The sequence below is a fragment of the Callorhinus ursinus genome, unplaced genomic scaffold (assembly GCF_003265705.2).
Source record: "Callorhinus ursinus isolate GAN/ISIS: 27379988/994484 unplaced genomic scaffold, GSC_fseal_2.0 scaffold32, whole genome shotgun sequence".
NCBI lineage: Eukaryota > Metazoa > Chordata > Mammalia > Carnivora > Otariidae > Callorhinus > Callorhinus ursinus.
In genome coordinates this window covers 8,204,106-8,224,535 of record NW_027397094.1, presented here as the reverse complement: position 1 = coordinate 8,224,535, position 20,430 = coordinate 8,204,106, and positions in this window count along the sequence as shown.

Genomic DNA, 20,430 nt, shown 5'->3' with positions numbered 1-20,430 from the left:
TACCCTCTATCCCCATACTCTGAAGAGTTTTGATCAAGAAAGGATGTTGTACTTTGTCAAATGCTTTTTCTGCGTCTATTGAGAGATTCATAGGATTCTTCTTTCTTTTGTTAATGTATTGTATCACGTTGATTGATTTGCGGAGGTTGAACCAACCTTGCAGCGCAGGGATAAATCCCACTTGGTCTTGGTGAATAATCCTTTTGATGTACTGTTGGATCCTATTGGCTAGTATTTTGGTGAGAATTTTTGCATCCATGTTCTTCAAGAATATATTGATCTGTAATTCTCCTTTTTGATGGGGTCTTTTTCTGGTTTTGGGATCAAGGTAATGGTGGCCTCATAAAATGAGTTTGGAAGTTTTCCTTCCATTTCTATTTTTTGGAACAGTTTCAGGAGAATAGGTATTAATTCCTCTTGAAATGTCTGATAGAATTCCCCTGGGAAGCTATTTAGCCCTGGGCTTTTGTTTGTTGGGAGATTTTTGATGACTGCTTCAATTTCCTTAGTGGTTATAGGTCTGTTCAGGATTTCTTTTCTTCCTGGTTCAATTTTGGTATTTGATACGTCTCTAGGAATGCACCCATTTCTTCCTGGTTATCTAATTTGCTGGCATAGAGTTGTTTATAATATGTTCTCACAATTGTTTGTATTTCTTTGCTGTTGGTTGTGATCTCTCCTCTTTCATTCATGATTTTGTTGATTTGGGTCATGTCTCTTTTCTTTTTGATAAGTCTGGCCAGGGGTTTATCAATCTTCTTAATTCTTTCAAAGAACCAGCTCTTAGTTTCGTTGATCTGTTCTACTGTTCTTGTGGTTTCTATTTCATTGATTTCTGCTCTGATCTTTATGATTTCTCTTCTCCTGCTGGGTTTAGGCTTTATTTGCTGTTCTTCCTCCAGCTCCTTTAGGTGTAGGGTTAGGTTGTGTATTTGAGACCTTTCTTGTTTCTTGAGAAAGGCTTGTATTGCTATATACTTTCCTCTCAGGACTGCCTTTGCTGTATCCCAAAGAGTTTGAACAGTTGTGTTTTCATTTTCATTGGTTTTCATGAATTTTTTAAATTCTTCTTTAATTTCCTGGTTGACCCATTCATTCTTTAGTAGGATGCTCTTTAGCCTCCATGTATTTGAGTTCTTTCCGACTTTCCTCTTGTGATTGAGTTCTAGTTTCAAAGCATTGTGGTCTGAAAATATGCAGGGAATGATCCCAATCTTTTGGTACCAGTTGAGACCTGATTTGTGACCTAAGATGTGATCAATTCTAAAGAATGTTCCATGGGTACTAGAGAAGCATGTGTATTCCGTTGCTTTGGGATGGAATATTCTGAATATGTCTGTGAAGTCCATTTGGTCCAGTGTGTCCTTTAAAGTCTTTATTTCCTTGTTGATCTTTTGCTTAAATGATCTGTCCATTTCAGTCAGGGGGGTGTTAAAGTCCCCCACTATTATTGTATTGTTGTTGATGTGTTTCTTTGCTTTTGTTATTAATTGCCTTATATAATTGGCTGCTCCCACGTTCGGGGCATAGATATTTACAATTGTTAGATCTTCTTGTTGGATAGACCCTTTAAGTGGGACATACTGTCCTTCCTCATCTCTTATTACAGTCCTTGTTTTAAAATCTAATTTGTCTGATATAAGGATGGCCACCCCAGCTTTCTTTTGGTGTCCATTAGCATGGTAAATGGTTTTCCACCCCTCACTTTCAATCTGGGGGTGTCTTTGGGTCTGAAATGAGTCTCTTGCAGACAGCATATAGATGGGTCTTGTTTTTTAATCCAATCTGATAGCCTGTGTCTTTTGATTGGGGCATTGAGCCCATTTACATTCAGGGTAACTATTGAAAGGTATGCATTTAGTGCCATTGTATTGCCTGTAAGGTGACTGTTACTGTATATTGTCTGTGTTCCTTTCTGGTCTATGCTGCTTTTAGGCTCTCTCTTTGCTTAGAGGACTGCTTTCAATATTTCTTGGAGGGCTGGTTTCATGTTTGCAAATTCCTTTAGTTTTTGTTTGTCCCGGAAGCTTTTTGTCTCTCTTTCTCTTTTCAATGACAGCCTAGCTGGATATAGTATTCTTGGCTGCATATTTTTCTCGTTTAGTGCTCTGAAGATATCCTGCCAGTCCTTTCTGGCCTGCCAGGTGTCTGTGGATAGGTCTGTTGCCCATCTAATATTTCTACCATTGTAGGTTACATATCTCTTCTCCCGAGCTGCTTTCAGGATTTTCTCTTTGACTCTGAGACTCATAAGTTTTCCTATTAGATGTCAGGGTGTTGACCCATTTTTATTGATTTTGAGAGGGGTTCTCTGTGCCTCCTGGATTTTGATGCCTGTTTCCTTCCTCACATTAGGGAAGTTCTCTGCTATAATTTGCTCCAATATACCTTCTGCCCCTCTCTCTCTTTCTTCTTCTTCTGGGATCCCAATTATTCTAATGTTGTTTCGTCTTATCGTATCACTTATCTCTCGAATTCTGCCCTCGTGATCCTGTAGTTGTTTCTCTCTCTTTTTCTCAGCCTCTTTATTTTCCATCATTTGGTCTTCTATATCGCTGATTCTCTCTTCTGCTTCATTTATCCTCGCAGTTAGTGCCCCCATTTTTGATTGCACCTCATGAATAGCCTTTTTGATTTCGACTTGGTTAGATTTTCGTTCTTTTACTTCTCCAGAAAGGGTTTCTCTAATAACTTCCATGCTTTTTTCAAGCCCAGCTAGTATCTTTGAAGTCATGATTCTGAACTGTAGGTCCAACACCGTACTAATGTCCGTATTGAGTAGGTCCCTGGCTGACGGTACTACCTCCTGTTCTTTTTCTGAGGTGATTTTTTTCGTCTTGTCATTTTGTCCAGAGGAGAATAGATGAAAGAGAGAACAAAATGCTAACAGGTTAACAACGTCCCCAGCAAATATATTGTATACAAATCAGAAAAGACCTGAAACCAGGGGAAAAGAAAGGGAAAGAACGAAAAAAGAAAGAGAAAAAAACAAAAAAGAAGAAGAAAAAGATAAAAACAAAAACAGAACAACACAAAAAAAAACAGAACACAACAAAAAAATACAAAAAATATCAAAAAAAATCAAATATGATCAGGCTAGTGCATAGATCAGTGCCACACACTAGATTTTGGGCATATTTTGGTCTGTTAGAAAAAAGTGCCTCCCAAAATTTTAAAGGAAGAAAGACTTATACATACAATAGAAGGGTTGATACAATGAAGGGATGGAAGATGAATGTAAAGATGAAAATTATAAAAGATTTTATAAAAGGAATTGATAAGAGGTTGTTTGAAAAAAAAAAAAGATTAAAAAAAAAGAAAAAAAAGGGAGAGAATGTGATCAGGCAGGAGACTAGAACAAAGCCATACACTAGTGATTTAGGGTATATTTTGATATGTTAGAAGAAACTGTATCTCAAAATTTTAAAAAGAGAACAACTTATATATATATATATGCCAAAAATAAGGGTAACTACTATGAAGGGATAAATATGACTCTCAAAATGAAAAATAAAAAAACTTTTTTCTAAAAAAGGGATTGATAAGATGTTAGTTGAAAAAGGGAAAAAGAAAAATTAAAAAAAAAAAGTTAAAAAAAAATCATCTTGAAAAAATAAAGAAATATTGAAAAAAAAAAAAGCCATGAATTCTACGTGCAGTATTACCCTAATGCTGGAGTTCTCCCGTTCTCCTTGATTGGTAAACTTGGTCTTGGCTTGCTGGCTGTTCCTGCTGATCTTCTGGGGGAGGGGCCTGTTGCCGTGGTTCCCACATGTCTCTGCCGGAGGCGGAATTGCCCCGCCCTTGTCAGTTCGGGCCAAGCAAGCTGCTCGGGTTTGCTCTCAGGAGCTTTTGTTCCCTGCAAGCTCTTGGTACAGCTTTGGAGGACGATGGTGAAAATGGTGGCCTCCCAATCTCCCCCGGGAGGCGCCGAGAACTCGGGGCCCCGCTGCTCAGTGCGCCCCCATAGACAAGCAGTCACTCCCGTGTCCCCGGTCTCCGGCCGCTCTCCGTGCTCACCCGGCCTGTGACCGAGCGTTTCTATGTCTGGCACCCGACCCCGTGTGGAGTCTCCAAACCCAGCAGATCCCTGCGGTGCGCTCCTGCGTCGCTCCTCCCGGGGGAGGAAGGGGAGTCTCCCCGGCTCTGCCGCTTGTTGGGTCCCTGCTGGAGGAGCCGTGCCCCGACTGGGCCGCGGATCACAGTTTATGGCCACCCCGAGCTGAGAGTCCGCGCCTCGGCTCCGTCTCTGCAGCCGGCTTCCCCGCTCCGATACCTGGGAGCTCTGCCGCACTCAGGCACCCCCGGTCTTTCTGTGACCCCGAGGGTCCTGAGACCACACCGTCCCGCGAGGGTTCCACCCCCGCTTAGCCACTGGAGCGACGTCCCTCCGCGGAGCCGACTTCTAAAAGGTCCGATTTTGTGCTCCGCGGCTCTAGCACTTGCCAGAAGCGGCCGGCGGAGGCCCCCTCCCCCGCCGTCTATCCTCCCGAATATCGCCTGGATTCACTTCTCCGCACGTCCTACCTTCCAGTAAGTGGTCGCTTCTCTGTTCAGAGAGTTGTTGCTACTCTCCTCTTCGATCTCCTGTTGAGTTCGTAGGTGTTCAGAATGGTTTGATCCCTATTCAGCTGAATTCCTGAGACCAGACGAAATCCAGGTCTCCTACTCCTCTGCCATCTTGCTCCGCCCCCCCTTAAATTGTTTAAAGAAGAAATACAACAGTCATAGATTTTATTTTATTTTTAACTTCTGGCAGTGTGACAGGAAAAGGAATTTCCAAATAAGGGTCTCACTTAACAAAGGAAACTCAAAGTATTTATTCTTTTCCAGGAGCAGAGATACTAATTTAAATATTATTATGAGGGCATAATAACACTAATAATACGTCAATCAAAAAGACTCTTTGGAAGTTCAGGTTACTTTCACAGGACATAGAGATAGTCTCCTGAGTCTTTTTTCTTATAGGCCTAGTTATCACAGAGAGAGACAGAGACAGAGAGACAGAAACACACAGAGATAATCTGAGAGGATCAGAGCTTTTACTGTGGAAAGAAAAAGGCAGAATAGAAAAATGAACACGTAACATAGTGAGCACATAATGTTTGCATCTACATTATCAAGTCCTAAAATGCACCAAAGATCCATGAAATAAAGACATACTTTTTGACATATTACCATCACATTCTTGAGAATTCTCAATTTAAACATCCAGTAACAAATGTAGAACTAGATACCGTTTGAGAAAAACTTCTTAAGGGTGAATTTTAAATTAATTAGTTTGAAAAATTCCATGAAATGTCACATGCTTAGTGACAAAATGATCGTATGTCACTGGTCAAAATTTTTCCTGCATATAAGCAATTAGGGTCTCACTCCAAAAGGACACTCGGGACTCAGCAGTAAACTTTACTCCCTCCTGTCCAGTCATTATGCCCGTGTCCACCATGACTCCTCTGTCTTCAATCTCTAGCACCTTCTCTACTTCTCACTCTCATCTGGTGACTTTTTCTCTTGTTTCATGGAGAGAAAAGAAGCAAGATGAGCCGAGTTTCACTTACTTCCACCACCACACCTCTCCACCCGCCCACCTTCTCGTTTGCTTTCCCTCCTTCTGAGGATGCGGAGTCCACAATTCCATCCACCCCTCCTGGATCCCATCTTCTGTCTCCCACTTAAAGACACGCCTCTTGCAATTGTCTCCTGTTTCTTCAGTATCCCTCTTTTTTTTTTTTTAATTTTCTTACTGGATCATTCCAATAGGCCTCCAAACATGCCCTAACAGCCTCCATCTTTATAAAAACAGAGCAGTTCCTGATTCCCTTCTCCTGGTCTCTGCATTTCTCCATCAGTTCCCATATTGCTTTCCTTTATCTGACAGCAGAATTCTTTGACTATGTTGTCTAAACTCGCTGTCTCCAATTCTTTTCCATCCTTCTGTCTTCAGTCCACTCCACAAAACTTTTATCTCTTCCCCTTTGCCAAAACGGTGCTTTCAAGGTCAACTAAAAATCTCTACATGACCGCATTCAACCAGCATTCTCAGGCTCCACCTTATCCTACATACTGGAAGTAGCAGATGATTTCCTTTTTCTGGAAACACACCCATCCCTTGGTTTCCATAACATGCTCTCTTTCTCCTTCTCCTCTGTGTTCCTCATCTCCCGGGGCTCTAAACACTGAAGCACCTTAGAGTCCCATCCTTAAATCTCTTCACTTCTCCCTCAACACGGACTCTTTAGGGAAATGCATCTAATCCCATGGCAGATAACTCCTAAATTCCTATCTCCAACCTGGACCTCCCATCTGACTTGCGCGTTTGTACCCACCTACCTAATCAAGCATCTTTGCAGTGATGTCCAATAGGCCTTTCCCACCATGGCACACCCCAAACTGGACTCTCCCCTACCTTTTCCCACTCAAGTCCACTCCTCTCCATGGTCACTCCTATCTCCGCAAGTGGCAGCTCTATTTTTTTCACTTGCTCAGTTTTAGAAAATGAGTCATGGACTCTTCTTTTTCATTCATACTGTATCTAATCCATTGGTAAATTCTATCAGCTCTTCCTTCCACAGATATTCAGAATCTGACTCCTCCCCTGCCACCACCTAAGTCTAGCTTAATTTTATTGTCCACATGGGCTCTTAGCAAGGGTTAACTAAGTCTTCCCCTTCCTTCCCACTACATCTGAAATGAAAATACCTCAATACCTTTTCATTTCATTCATAGTAAGATTCTTGTCCTTTCCACCCCATCCAGGCTCTATACCACCCTGTTACTTGTTTCTCTCTAAACCATTTTCTACAACTCCCCTTGTAAACTGTCCTCTAGTCATGCTGGTATTTTTGCCTTTCCTAGACAAGGCCAAAGGACACACTCCTGCCTCAAAGCCTTTCACCAGTGGGAACGCTTTTCCTCTGGATGTTCCCAGGGCTCTTCCTCTCATTTCCTTCATGTCTTTGTTCAGATGGTACCTCATCAGAAAGGCCTTCCCTGATTACCTGATGCACACTGGCATCTCTGTACTCCCTATCATCCCCTTTCCTTCTTTGATATTCTTCATTATACTTATCATGTCATCTTGTTTCTCTGTTTATTGCCTGTCTCCTCCCATTGTAATATAAATTCCTTGGATTCAGAGATTATATTTTGTTGAATGCTATATTCTTCATCCCGTAAGAGAGGCTCAATAAATACTGAGTAGTGAATAAGTGAATGATAGTTACCAATTCTTGAGTGTTGGCTATATGACCAATACTATACTATACATTATCTCATTTAATCTTTTCTACAAACTTCTGTCCTTATTCCCATATTATAGGTGAGGAAATTGAAATTTAGGAAGATGAGGAAAGTTGCCTAGGGTGGTGGATGGCGTCTGTCAGACTATAAAGCCCGAGCTTTACATTGATTTCTTTGTATCATCCATCCATTAGAACACATTTTCACCCACGTTACCTTACTTTTACTTTTTTTTTAGATTTTATTTATTTATTTGGCAGAGAGAGACACAGCGAGAGAGGGAACACAAGCAGGGGGAGTGGGAGAGGGAGAGGCGGGCTTCCCTCTGAGCAGGGAGCCGGATGCGGGGCTCGATCCCAGGACCCTGGGGTCATGACATGAGCCGAGGGCAGATGCTTAACCAAGTGAGCCACCCAGGCGCCCCAAGAAAGTATTTTTATTTTTATTTAATTATATTTTTTAAAGATTTTATTTATTCATTTGGCAGAGAGAGACACAGTGAGAGAGGGAACACAAGCAGGGGGAGTGGAAGAGGGAGAAGCAGGCTTCCTGCTGAGCAGGGAGCCCGATGCGGGGCTTAATCCCAGGACCCTGGGACCATGACCTGAGCCAAAGGCAGACGCTTAACAACTGAGCCACCCAGGCGCCCCTTATTTTTACTTTGATACTTAAACGAACTCCATGTGAGAGGCAGGAAATATTTTATTATCCTTGTTTAAACAGTGAGAAAATTGTGGCTCAGAAGGCTAAGATATTTACCTAGAGTCTCAGAACGGATAAATGTCACAGTCAGAATTTTAACGATTGTATCTCAAGTACAACAAAGATGTTATCTCAAAATTGGGAATTTATTTTATGAAATAACTTGCAACAACTTAAAAATAGTTTACATAGAACCAGTTGCTTTTATTGATAAGAATCAATTTTATTAAAAACCACTGGCAAAGAATCTAGAAGGTATGGACTGTGTATTTATTCTTGAAGCCTTGTCTAGAGCCTTGTGTGTGTTTTTTAAAGTTTTAATTTAAATTCCAGTTAGTTAACATACAGTGTAAATTTCGTTTCAGGTGTACAATTTAATGATTCGACACTTCCATACGTCTCCCAGGGCTCATCATGGCAAGTGCCCTCCTTAAATGCCCATCACCCGTCTAGCCCATCCCCCTACCCACCTCCCCTCTTGCAACCCTCAGTTTGTTCTCTATCCTTGTCTCTTATGGTTTGCTTCTCTCTCTCTATTTCCCCCCCTTCTCCTATGTTCATCTATTTTGTTTCTTAAATTCCACACGAGGGGTGCCTGGGTGGCACAGTGGATTAAGCGTCCAACTCTTGGTTTTGGCTCAGGTCGTGATCTCAGGGTTGTGAGATCAAGCTTCACGTCAGACTCGGTGCTGAGCATGGAGTCTGCCTGAGATTCTCTCTCCCTCTGCCCCTCCCGCTTGTGCTCTCTTTCTCTAAAACAAATAAATCTTTAAAAAAAGTTCCACATATGAGTGAAATCATATGGTATTTGTCTTTCTCCTACTGATTTATTTCACTTAGCATAATACTCTCTAACTCCATCCATGTTGTTGCAAATGGGCAAGATTTCATTCTTTTTTCTTCATTCATAATGGAGTTATATTCCATTTTATATATATATATATATACATATATATATATATACCACATCTTCTTTATCCATTCATCAGGTGATGGACATTTGGGCTCTTTCCATAATTTGGCTAATTGTAGTTAATGCTGCTTTAAACATCAGAGTGCATGTATCCCTTCAAATTCGTATTTTCATATCCTTTGGGTAAATACCTAGTAGTGTAATTGCTGGATGTAAGGGCAATTCTAACTTTTAAAAAAAATTTTTTTTAAGATTTTATTTATTTGTGTGAGAGAGAGAGGAATGAGCACAAGCAGGGGGAGCAACAGAGGGAGAGGGAGAAGTAGACTCCCTGCTGAGCAGGGAGCTTGATGTGGGGCTCCATCCCAGGACCCTAGGATCATGACCCGAGCCGAAGGCAGATGCTTAACCGACTGAGCCACCCAGGCGTCCCTATTTTCAACTGTTTGAGGAACCTCCATACTGTTTTCCAGAGTGGCTGCACCAGTTTGCATTCCCACCAACAGTGTACGAGGGTTCCCCTTTCTCTGCACCCTCACCAGCACCTGTTGTTTCTTGTGTTGTTGCTTTTAACCATTCTGAGATCCGTGAGGTGATATCTCTCTTTAGTTTTGATTTATATTTCCCTGATGATCAGTGATGTTGAGTATTTTTTCATGGGTCTGTTGGCCACCTGCATGTTTTCTTTGGAAAAATGTCTCTTCGTGCCTTCTTAAAGCTTTGTGTTAATACATGCTTGTTAAATATAACTTCCAAATTTGTTGTTCCTGTTGTTTACAGCCCTAGTCCTCTCTTACAAAGCTTCTGGCATCCACTGATGGATGATAATGAGTTCAGTCTTAAGAGATGTTTTGCACAGTTTTAACTCCCCCGGGAAAAACAATCAGGCAAAGGGGAATAGGTTTGTGCCTTTTTCCTTCTTCTTTCCTTACCCTTTAAAGCATTGTCCACCCCCAAATTCCCAGGTCATGTCACTCTGTCCTGGGCAGTCCTCATTCTAGTCTGTTTGCCAGGTCCAGCCAGGTCCACACCTCACCGCATCTCCATCTTCCCCTTCTATCTCCAGTCTTTCTCCCACTTCTTTCCTTCGTGAGATTTTACACAAAATGGAAAAGGAGGTGGGAAATGGTTTCTTCAGTCCCTCATGCCTTCTTCTTTGGTAACTCTTGGCCCTCTTTGGGTGCCCAGGGACTGAAGGGTCCTTTCCCCTAGAACGGGAAAGACACAATGCTGGGGGCTTCACTGACCCCATTTCAGGTGTGGAGCCTTGGCCATAGTTTAAACTCCTTGTGTTTCAGTTTCCTCACCTGTAAAATGGCACCTTCCTCCTAAAATGCCATAAATGCCTCCTAAAGGGCCTAAAATGCCACTTGCAGTAAGGAGGGACAGGAAATCTTTGGGAGGCAATCGAGTGAATCAGCAACCACTCACAAGTGATTGCGTCTTTTATTATAAAGATCAGGTGAGCAACTAAAATGTGTGATAAGCACCGTCAAGAATATATTATTATGGGTTAACATCTCTGGAGCTCACTTTCTTTTATTGCACAATGATATGTGATACCAGGAGACAAGCAGATGAGCCAGACCCATTCGGCAAGTATTTAGGTGCTGGGAGAGATCACATACCATTGTACTCCACTAGTAATTTTACTTGAGCAGATACGCATTAGCCTGAACTGAAAGCCATAGATCCAGCTGAGATCCTTCATTTTGTATTTGAGGAAATGAGTTCCAAAGAAGAAGTGAGTTGGTTAATTCACATGGCTAAACAGGGACGAGGCAGGAGGAATGAGCATTCAGCCCAGGACCCTCTCTGCTACAACAGCAAATCTAAGTTAAATCAGGGAGCCCTAGATGATAAGCCTAACACCGACTTTCCTGGGAAGAATTATTTACTAGTTCTTTCATTCCCTTGGGCTGTACAGAGAGGTATCACTCAGCTAACCCCATCTGATAACCCAACAGGATCAGATTTAAAGTGCTGACAGATTCGTGTACCATCAGCCCACCACTTCCTTTATTTCAGGATTTCCGGAAATGCACAGGTGTGCAAGGCAGTGTCATTGGTCTGAGCTTGGACCATCCCCAAACGAAGCTTCAGGACAGCACACCGGGTTACAGAGTCAGAGTCTGAAAGGTTAGCATGTGTAGGGTGGACAGTTCAAGGGGCTGAACCTGTGTGTGTACATGATTATCTTTAGTTTCTATCATAAACCAATAAGGGCATCACATGTAATGCTTTTATGGATATCTGAACACATAAGTACGTGTTTATGAATGGATGGATTTATTACACTGTAAGTATATATCTTTAGTATTTCCCTCTCTAAATCCTACATGGGTTGGAAGGCTCCCTAAATTCTCCGCCACAGATAACAGAGGGTCGACGGCTTGGGGGGGCGGGGTGGAGTCCTGGGCGGGGGGCAGTCAGACTTTCCCTTGGCGGTCCATGGACTGGAGGAGTGAAAACAGCAGTTGTGAACTTAATTTCCTTCTGAAGTAGAACCTAGGCTTTGCATTGGACAGATCTGTGTTCAGTGCCCACCCACGCGGCTTATTTGCTGTATGACTTTGGACAGATTCCTTGATATCGCTAAGTTTCATGCGCATCATCTAGAATCACATGAAGCTCTTTCTGGTGGCATCGTTGGGCAAATTGGGTGAGATCATACATGTAATGTGCCAGTCCCAGTGTTTTGGGGGCCCACAGGGTGTACTTAATAAAAGGGATGCGATTATTAGCTGTCACCTTTCAGAACTTCAAAGTCATTTTATCCCCAAAGAAGACACTAAACTCAAAAGCTAAGGGCACTTAAACAAAATGGAATTACCCATCACTGACGGAACCCCCTCCATGTATCCCACACGTACTGGGCTCCAGGGCAGGGCCGGGGGAGGGGGGATAGATGTTAGCGTCCAGCTGGAGACCAGCGGCTGACTAGGATGTTTGGGATTAACAGGCTTGCCTCATAGAGTTTCACCCCACATTTTCGAATCACTTTTATAAAGTGTGTGGTTGGTTCTTATCTCAGTCTTGCCAGGAGAATTAATCCTCCCTGGGGGAGGGGGATAATTAGCATTTTATATGTGACTCACGTAAGCACAGTGTTTGAAACTCACCCAAAGCCACTGACCTCAGGAAGCTTCTTTCATTTCTAGCCCCACACCCTCTTGCCTAATGCCATTGGATGTCTTTGTTTCCTTTGTTTCTTTATTGGTTTTTTTCCAATCAGTTGAACACGATCAATTGAAATCCTTGCTTAGACTTGCAAGAAAATCTGAGGTGTGTTTGCAACACACATGTGGTCACAGCGATGTTTTTTTTCAAGTTGTCTTGAGCCACCCCTCTTGCCCTGGGTGTCTGTCTTCACAACTCCCCATTTCCTGTTTCTCATCACTCCCCAGTCCCTCCAGACCTCCAGTAGGCATGATGCATGGTTTCCTTCCCGCCTGTCGGCCGACCCGTCTTCTCTCCTTCCTTCACCATGAAATGTCAGTTTCACCTTCCTTTTTATTATGTCCATAATGCATACATAATTCACATACAAAAATTCAAATGATTCAGATAATCCATATGTCCCCTGGAAAACTGACTTCTGTACCATTTGCTTTCCCAGAGACAACCACTGTTACTAATTGATATATATCTTTCTGTGTGTTTTCCTCTACAATTATTTGATTGAGCCATATAAAATTGTTGGTTTTGTAGGTCATAAGTGATCAAATAGTAGCAATTTCATATGACTTAACCTACTCTTTCTATACACACAGGTATATATGGGCATATAATATATATATATATATATGTCTGTATATACACACATACATAGAAGTGAAGAGTGCCATTTTATGAATTTTAAAAACACAAACAGGATCATATTATACATATTTTATTATAATTTTTACACAAAGTAATACATAATGGAAATCTTCTAGGTCCATCACTGCAACCCTACCCAATTCTTTTTGACTGCTGGTAATATTCTTTAGTAGGGATCATTTATTTAACTTTTTTCATTCCTCTCTCTATCTCTCTTGTTGTTATAAATTCTACAATATTTGTACATGTCTCTTTGCTTATGTGAGAATAGTCAACATTTACTTTCTAAAACAAAGGTTTATGTAAAGAAACATGATAGAAGTAAGTTGGTTTGGGGCACCTGGGTGGCTCAGTCGGTTAAGTGTCTGCCTTTGGCTCAGGTCATGATCTCGGGGTCCTGGGATGGAGCCCCACATGGGGTTCCCTGCTCAGTGGGGAGTCTGCTTCTCCCTCTCCCTCTGCCTCTCCCCTTGCTTGTGCTCTCTCTGTCTCTGTCTCTCTCTCAAATGGATGAATAAAATCTTTTAAAAAAATAAAAATAAGCTAGTTCTTCTTGCCCATAGAATTAATCCATAACATGGGCTGATAGTGTGGTTAATTTTGAGTCCACTCCTCAAAAGGTTGTGATTAATTTTGAGTCCACTCCTCAAAAAGGATTTTTCCGTCTGGATGTGAGATGTACGCTGGAGGTAATACTGGTGAAGTATTTCATGCCACGGAGTTGAAATGACTGAACTGGATGAGTCCAGACGTTTCTGTCACCCAAACCCCTCCACCAACCTTTGTATTGGTCTTTACCATAAACATCTCAGAATTTGAAGGATTTCTTCTTGGCTACCAAATAGCATTTATTGATCGATACATTGGATTTTACAGGTATTTATCACAGATGGAGAAATATGTCAATCATTCTGATGAGGAGCAGTGTACAAGTGTGGTTGCACTGAGTTACTACGAGTCTAGTTCAAAGTGAGGAAATGTAATATTTGAGTTCATCTCAGACCCTTTCTGAAGGCTGCTGTGTCATTTCATCAGGCTCTTTGAGGGACTGAAAAAAGCTTTGGGCCTCTCTACTACTCTTGTAGAGTGAATAAAAGCTGGGGCTTCACATAGTCTCGCACAGAGACTCATCCCAAGAAATGGTCTGTCAAATGAAAGGGGCTTGAAGCATTTCAAATGTTTATTAGAATCTCCTGTAAAACATCTGTGAGGACCCAATCTGTATCCCATGGTCAAGCTCTCATTTCTCATTTCTTCCCAAATTTCTTGTTTTCCATTTCTCTTGCTCTCAAGATCTCTCTCAACCCACCACTACTGTGAAGATTCTCTCTTCACCTCTCAGTTTCACCTCCATAAAATCTCTCTCCTAACCCAGTGCTGCCCGGTTCTTGACTTCCTTGTCCTCCATCTCTCTCTCTTTCATGTATTTTTCCCCTAAAATTTGTTTGCCCTCTCCTGTTACATGGTTCTCTCAGATGTCTAAGGTAAGAAACCCTGATTTAGGAGATTCTCAGGAAAAGAGGAAGACTGGCTTGTCCCTACCTGTTCGGAGCAGAGAGAAAGATGGCTCCCTCATCTCTCCAGGAAGTCGCTGTGTTTCCAGGAGAAGGACCTGAGGTGTATGAGGCTGTCATCATTTCGTAACTTTTAGTCCCTGAAAATGTGTGTGTAGTACATTTTTTGACCCTTTTCTTGGCACTTTGGAGGAAACAGACAATAAGATAGAATTCTATGTGTATTCTCGGGACTGGATATAATTGTCCTCCTTCTTGATTTCCCAAAGAAGAAATACTGTGTGTTTCCTAGGAGTGCAGGATCTGCCTCCTTCTGCAAAGGCCTCTGGGGTCCTTACTGGGAGCCGGTGGGAAGAGAGGGAAAGGACCAGGGACTGAAAGCCTGAACTTCTGGGCACAGATTGATGAAGCGCTGAACAGTCATTTGGGGTCCCTGCTGCTACTTCTCTTACCTTGCTCTGCTCCCTTCAAAGTCCCAGGAAAGAACTGTTGGAACATCAGAAAACAATATTAGAACTTTTTTTTTTGTTCTTCCTTACTTCTTAATCTCATGCTTTTTAGTTTCAGTTTGGGCGTATGTTCTCTAGTGTATGTAATATACGTTAATAAAATAGTATACAGATACAGTAACTAAATATGTAAATGTACATACATTAGGGGTGTTTGCCCAAATCTCTTTACTCACACAGGCACATTGTCCAAAAGTGCATCTGTTATCTATTCATTCATGTATCCTCAAGGAATTCCTGCTATACGTCAGTATTTCTTAGGTGATGGGAACGTGACAGTAAACAAAGGTTGACAATTATTGCTCCACAGGAATGGCTCAACCACCCTTCATTCAGTAACAATGATTAGTAGTTAATAGTCAGTAACTAAGGAGACTCTTGCTTCAACTACTTTCAACTCAACGCAGAATCAGCCACAAGCTTTGGGAAAGCCGTCAGGAAATGTGAGCAAATTCTCCGCAAGGAAAGCTTCTGAGTCTAAACATCTGGATTGGAAGAGTATAAATAGATGATTGCTTAATTCTCTTCTCAGAAGAAAGAGGAGCCTAGGAGTGAGTGGGAAGAATTGCTGGGAAATTGTCGAAAGGACATAAGCTTTGGGACTGCAGTGGGGAGGGAGAGCTCTTCCTTCTAAATCGCCTGTGGCATCACCATTAAAGCATAGCGCAAATTTCGATAAATTATTCTGCCAGATAAACATTTGGTGTAAGCGTCCCAGACAAGAGGAACCGCGGTAAGATGTCTGTATCCATTGTGTCACGCCAGGTCGGTATTACCATTCCCATTCTCTAGATGAGCACACTGAGATTCGGTTAAATAAATTTCCGAAGGCCCCAGCAGCTAGTCAGGGAGGCTGGATCACATCCAAGTGTGATGTCAAATCCGCGTCCTTAACCCGTATGCTGTGTCACCTGAGGGGCAGGGAAAGCAGGAGGGGCTAGAGCAGAGATCATGGTGAAAATTCAGAAGAAGCAAACTCAAGTATTGTGACCGTTCTCTTGTCAATTCTTCTCTTTTTATCCTTGGTCCTTACATGGAAACACGGTGAGAACAGAATCCAAAGAATACCTGGGCATGCTCAGGTTAAGTTCTTGGTTAGCATGCCATACAAATGCACTGCGCGTGGGTGGGGAGGAGCTTGGGGGCCCGTGGTGTGATGGAGGTGCTCTTCTGGTAGCGACCACGGCTCCTGGGAGTTAGGTTGAGTTGGGGCCCTCATCCTGCCACGTTCTGACCAGTTCTTCACCATTTCTGAGCTTGAGCGTCCTCTTCTCTGAGTTAGAGCTTAGTTCCACTTAGTACGGAGCGTGAGAACTAGACATGGTGTGTGCAAAGGGTTTACACCGCGACATGGCACAGAGCAAGACTCGCGGAAGCTGTTTTCTTTCTCCGGAAGGAAGCTGATCCACCTGCTTTACCGCTGGGGTGAATAAGCAGCTACAAACCCTACCACTGAGATCTGGTTTTATTGCAGTCAGAAGCAAGGGTGCGTCCTGCCTGCATGTAAATTGCTCCCTAAGCACTTGTGTACATGATCTTCAGTGCCTGCACTGACCCTCCAAATCATGCTATCCTTTCCCTTTCAGAGATTAGCAAAGTGGCACTCCAAGGGCCCCGGGGGGCCCCGCAGGAAGCAGCAGAGCTGGGGCAGTCCGTTGCAGAGCTGTACTCGCTGTCCACCTGTCCCTGTCCTCTGGCCACAGCCTCAGGAGGAGGCAAGGACGCGTCCTCCTCATGTCCGGTCCGAGAAAAGAAGCAAGTACATTTCCCGATATTCTGAACCAGGCCTCATTTTTATGGGAACCATAGAATGTGACAAGCCGCTGCTTCCTGGCTCGTTCGGTGGGAAGAATGTCCTAGAACTGCTGTGGAAGCAGAGGGAGGACGACGTGACAGGAGGGAGATTTTACACATTTCCCTTTTTGCTCTGATTCAAGGTCCCTGGAACAGAACTATTTGGGAACCGCTGAGCAGGGAGCCTGATGCGGGACTCGATCCTAGGACCCTGAGCTCATGACCTGAGCTGAAGGCAGATGCTCATCCCTGATAGTGATTAATAGTAAGAAATTTGGTGAGGGCGCCTGGGAGGCTCAGTTGGTGAAGCTTCTGCCTGCAGCTCAGGTCATGATCCCTGGTCCTGCTCAGTGGGAGGACTGCTTCTCTCTCTCTCTCTCTCTGACCCTCCCCCTGCTTGTGCTCTCTCTCTCTCCCTCTCTCTCAGATAAATAAATAAAATCTTAAAAAAAAAAAAGAAAGAAATTTGGTATCAGGCAGAAGAGCATTTAATTCACAGCTTTGCAATTTCCTCGCTCTGCAAACCTGGGAGTGCCCATCCCGATGGTGTGTTCCTTCCACTACAACATGGGATCAGACGTTCACTCAGTGATGACCGAGCAACAACGACACACTGTGCTCTCTGGAGCACAAGGAAAACAGAAGCCTTTGCCTCATGGAGCCTATATTCAAAGCAGGGGGGAGAAATAATAAGCTATCCAAATAAAAATAGGCAATGTGTTAGGGCAAAGAAGAAAAGGTAAAACAGGAAGAAAAGATATGAGTCATTCGGTGGAGGAGTTGGAATTTTAAGATGCCTAGGGCAGGTCTCACTGAGAATGTGTTTTCTGAGTAAAGGATGAAGGAAGCCAGGAGCAAGCTGTGCAGATGGCTGTGGGTGGCGGGGAAGTGGTTGCATGCATGGGTTCATTGCTGAGGAGGAAAGTTCCAGGCTAGATGTCTAACTTAGAAGTCATCACTTAATAGATGATATTAAGATTAAAGCCATCAGACGGAATGAGGTCACCACAAATTTCCACATCCTGAGCCCTAACTCACGCCAGTGTGTGCAAATACAAAAGAGAAAGCTCCAGCAGCAGAGCCTGAGAAGAAATAGCAAGAAATGGAAGAGAATAACCAGGGGGGTGGGGAGTCCCGGTGTCTCAAGGCAGAAGGGATGTCTCTGAGACAGGAACCAGGAAGATAAGGTCTGGGAAACAAATCCTGGATTTAGGGGCGTAACCGTCACCGGTGTCCTGCAGAACGTCTGTTAATTGGGAGACAAAAACCTACTTGGAGTGGGTACAAGAGAAAAAGGAAAGGAAGGAAGAAGGAGATTGTGTCCAGAGAACTCTCTCAAGATGTTTTGCTGTACGGGGAAGAAAAAACATACGCGTATGGTGACGACAAGAGGGGGTTTATTTATTTGTTATTCCGATGAAGGGAAAAAAAAATCCCAAACATATTTGTACGCTAAACACCAATATATGCTAGTGGAAGAGATCCTTAAGACTGCAAAGAGCAGCTGAGGTTTCCAAAGGATGAGAACAGGGATGATGATCGTAAGAACAGCAGCAATAAAATTGTACTGGATTTTTTGCTGTTAAATACCTCCTGGGGGTCAGGTTCTGTCTTAGGCTCTTTGCGTCAGTCGTCACCCCCCTAAAATACCTTCCTTGTCCTTTCTATTTGCAAACGAGGAAACCAGGGTGTGACATGGTCCTTGTCATGCTGTGGAGCACCTCGGGGTGCCTGCAAGTCACCTGGGGATCTTGTGAAAGTGCAGATTTTGATTCAGTAGGTCTGGGCTGGGTCTTGAGAGTCTGCGCTTCTGACATGCCCCCAGGCGATGCTCCCCCTACAACCGTCTGAAACATCAAGATTCTCCCACGGAGCCGCCTGAAAGTGTCTGGGCCAGATGTACTGTTCCAGTCACGATGAAGTGTCCACTCAGCTCAGTGCGTTCTTGAGATTATGAGGCTTGACGCGCTGTCTTCTGCTAAGGAGACAGGTGCAATTCCTTCTCAGCCGGCCTCCTGGCGGTCCCTGCATCTGTGGTACAACAGATCCCAGGCAGTCCCACCTGTAGACCCCAAATGGAAAAATCACTGACATCACCACGGCTCAACCCGAACGCTTGCCTTTGGCATCAGTGACGTGGGGTGCAAGATGAAGCACCCAGATTTGGGGGTTACATGCAGTTGGGTTTCACCGCTGGCTCTGCTATTTATTAGATGTGTGATCTGAGCACATTTTGGACTCATGACCTTATCTCTGAAATGGAGGTAATGCTCTCCAATTTGCAGTACTGCATCCCGGTTAAAGGTGTGGCCATTAGAAAGATTAGTGAGTTCACATCTCAATGCCATGATTTCCTGGTTGTGTTCCGAACTCCTCTGGGCCTCAGGGTTTCTCATCTGGAAAATGGGGAGAATTGTATGCCTACTTCATATGGTTGGTATGAAAATCAAATGAGTTAGTCCACTTAGCGATCAATAAATGTTGGTTCTTATTATTCATAGGAATGGTACCGTTACAGGGCTTTTGTGAAGATTGATTGAGATACAGATGTGAAAGTGCACAGTACAGGGGCGCAAGTACCTGGTGAAGCATCCAACTCTGGTTTCGGCTCAGGTCATGATCTCGGGGTCGTGAGATCGAGCCCCATGTTGGGCTCCATGCTGAGCACAGAGCCTGCTGAAGTTTCTCTCTTTCTCTCCTTCTGCCTCTCCCTGAATCACTCTCTCTCTCTCTCAGATAAATAAATCTTAAAAAAAAAAAAGAAAGTGCACAGTACAACAGCTTACGTGGGGGGAGCTCTCCAGACATCTTTGTTTTCCTTGCCCCCTGACTGACAAAGTAAGCCTGCAACTCTGGAGTTAATTGATGAAGTTTGTTAGTGGAAAATTTGAAAGGGAGACAGAGAGAGAGAGAGAGAGAGAGAGAGAGAGAGAAGGGGGGGAGGGAGAGAGAAAGAAGCACTGTATGTATCAGGGCTTAGCAATATCTTCATTTAGACAGAGGCATAACTGAAGAATAAAAGGAATCACGGGAAAAAAAATACATCAACTACATTCCTTATGCTGTGCCTTTGATTCTCTTGACTTAATTCCTCCCATAACTAGAAGCCTGCGTCTCCCACTCAAATTTGCCGACTTTGCGCCCTTCCCTCCTGGCAACCATAGGTTTTTTCTCTGTCTTTATAGGTCTGATTCTGCTTTTTGTTTGTTTATTCATTTGTTTTATTCTCAGATTCCAAATATGTGTGAAATCATATGGTGTTTTTCTTGCTCCGTCTGACTCATTTCACTTAGTTTAATACCTTCTAGGTCCATCCGTGTTGTCTCAGATGGCACAATCTCGTCCATTTTTATGGCTAGATAATATTCTTCTGTGTGTGTGTGTGTGTGTGTGTGTGTATGTGTGTGTTCACACCTTCTTTATCCTTTCATCTATTGATGGACACTTAGGTTGCTTCCATATCTTGGCTATTGTAAATAATGCTGCAATAAACACAGGGGTACATGTATCTTTTCAAATTAGTGTTTTCATTTATTTGGGTAAATACCCAGTAGTGGAATTATTAGATCAGATAGTATTTCCATTTTTGATTTTTTGAAGAAATGTCACTATCTTGGACCAGAACTCCCGTTATATATTGTTTTGTGTCTACCTGCTTTCACAGAATATAATGTTATTGAGATCCATCTAGGTTGTTTATGTCCACAGTTAGTTCTTTTCTATTGCTGAGAAGAATTCCATGGTATGGAAAAGCAGAACTATTTTTATTATTTAACCAATTGATAAACATTTGGTTTATTTCCAGTCTGGGGCAATTGTGAATAAAGCTATTGTGAACATGCATATACAGTTTTTTATGTGAATGTATGTTTTCATTTCTCTTGGGTGATTACCTAGGAGAATTGATGAGTTATAGGGTAAGTGTATTTTTAAA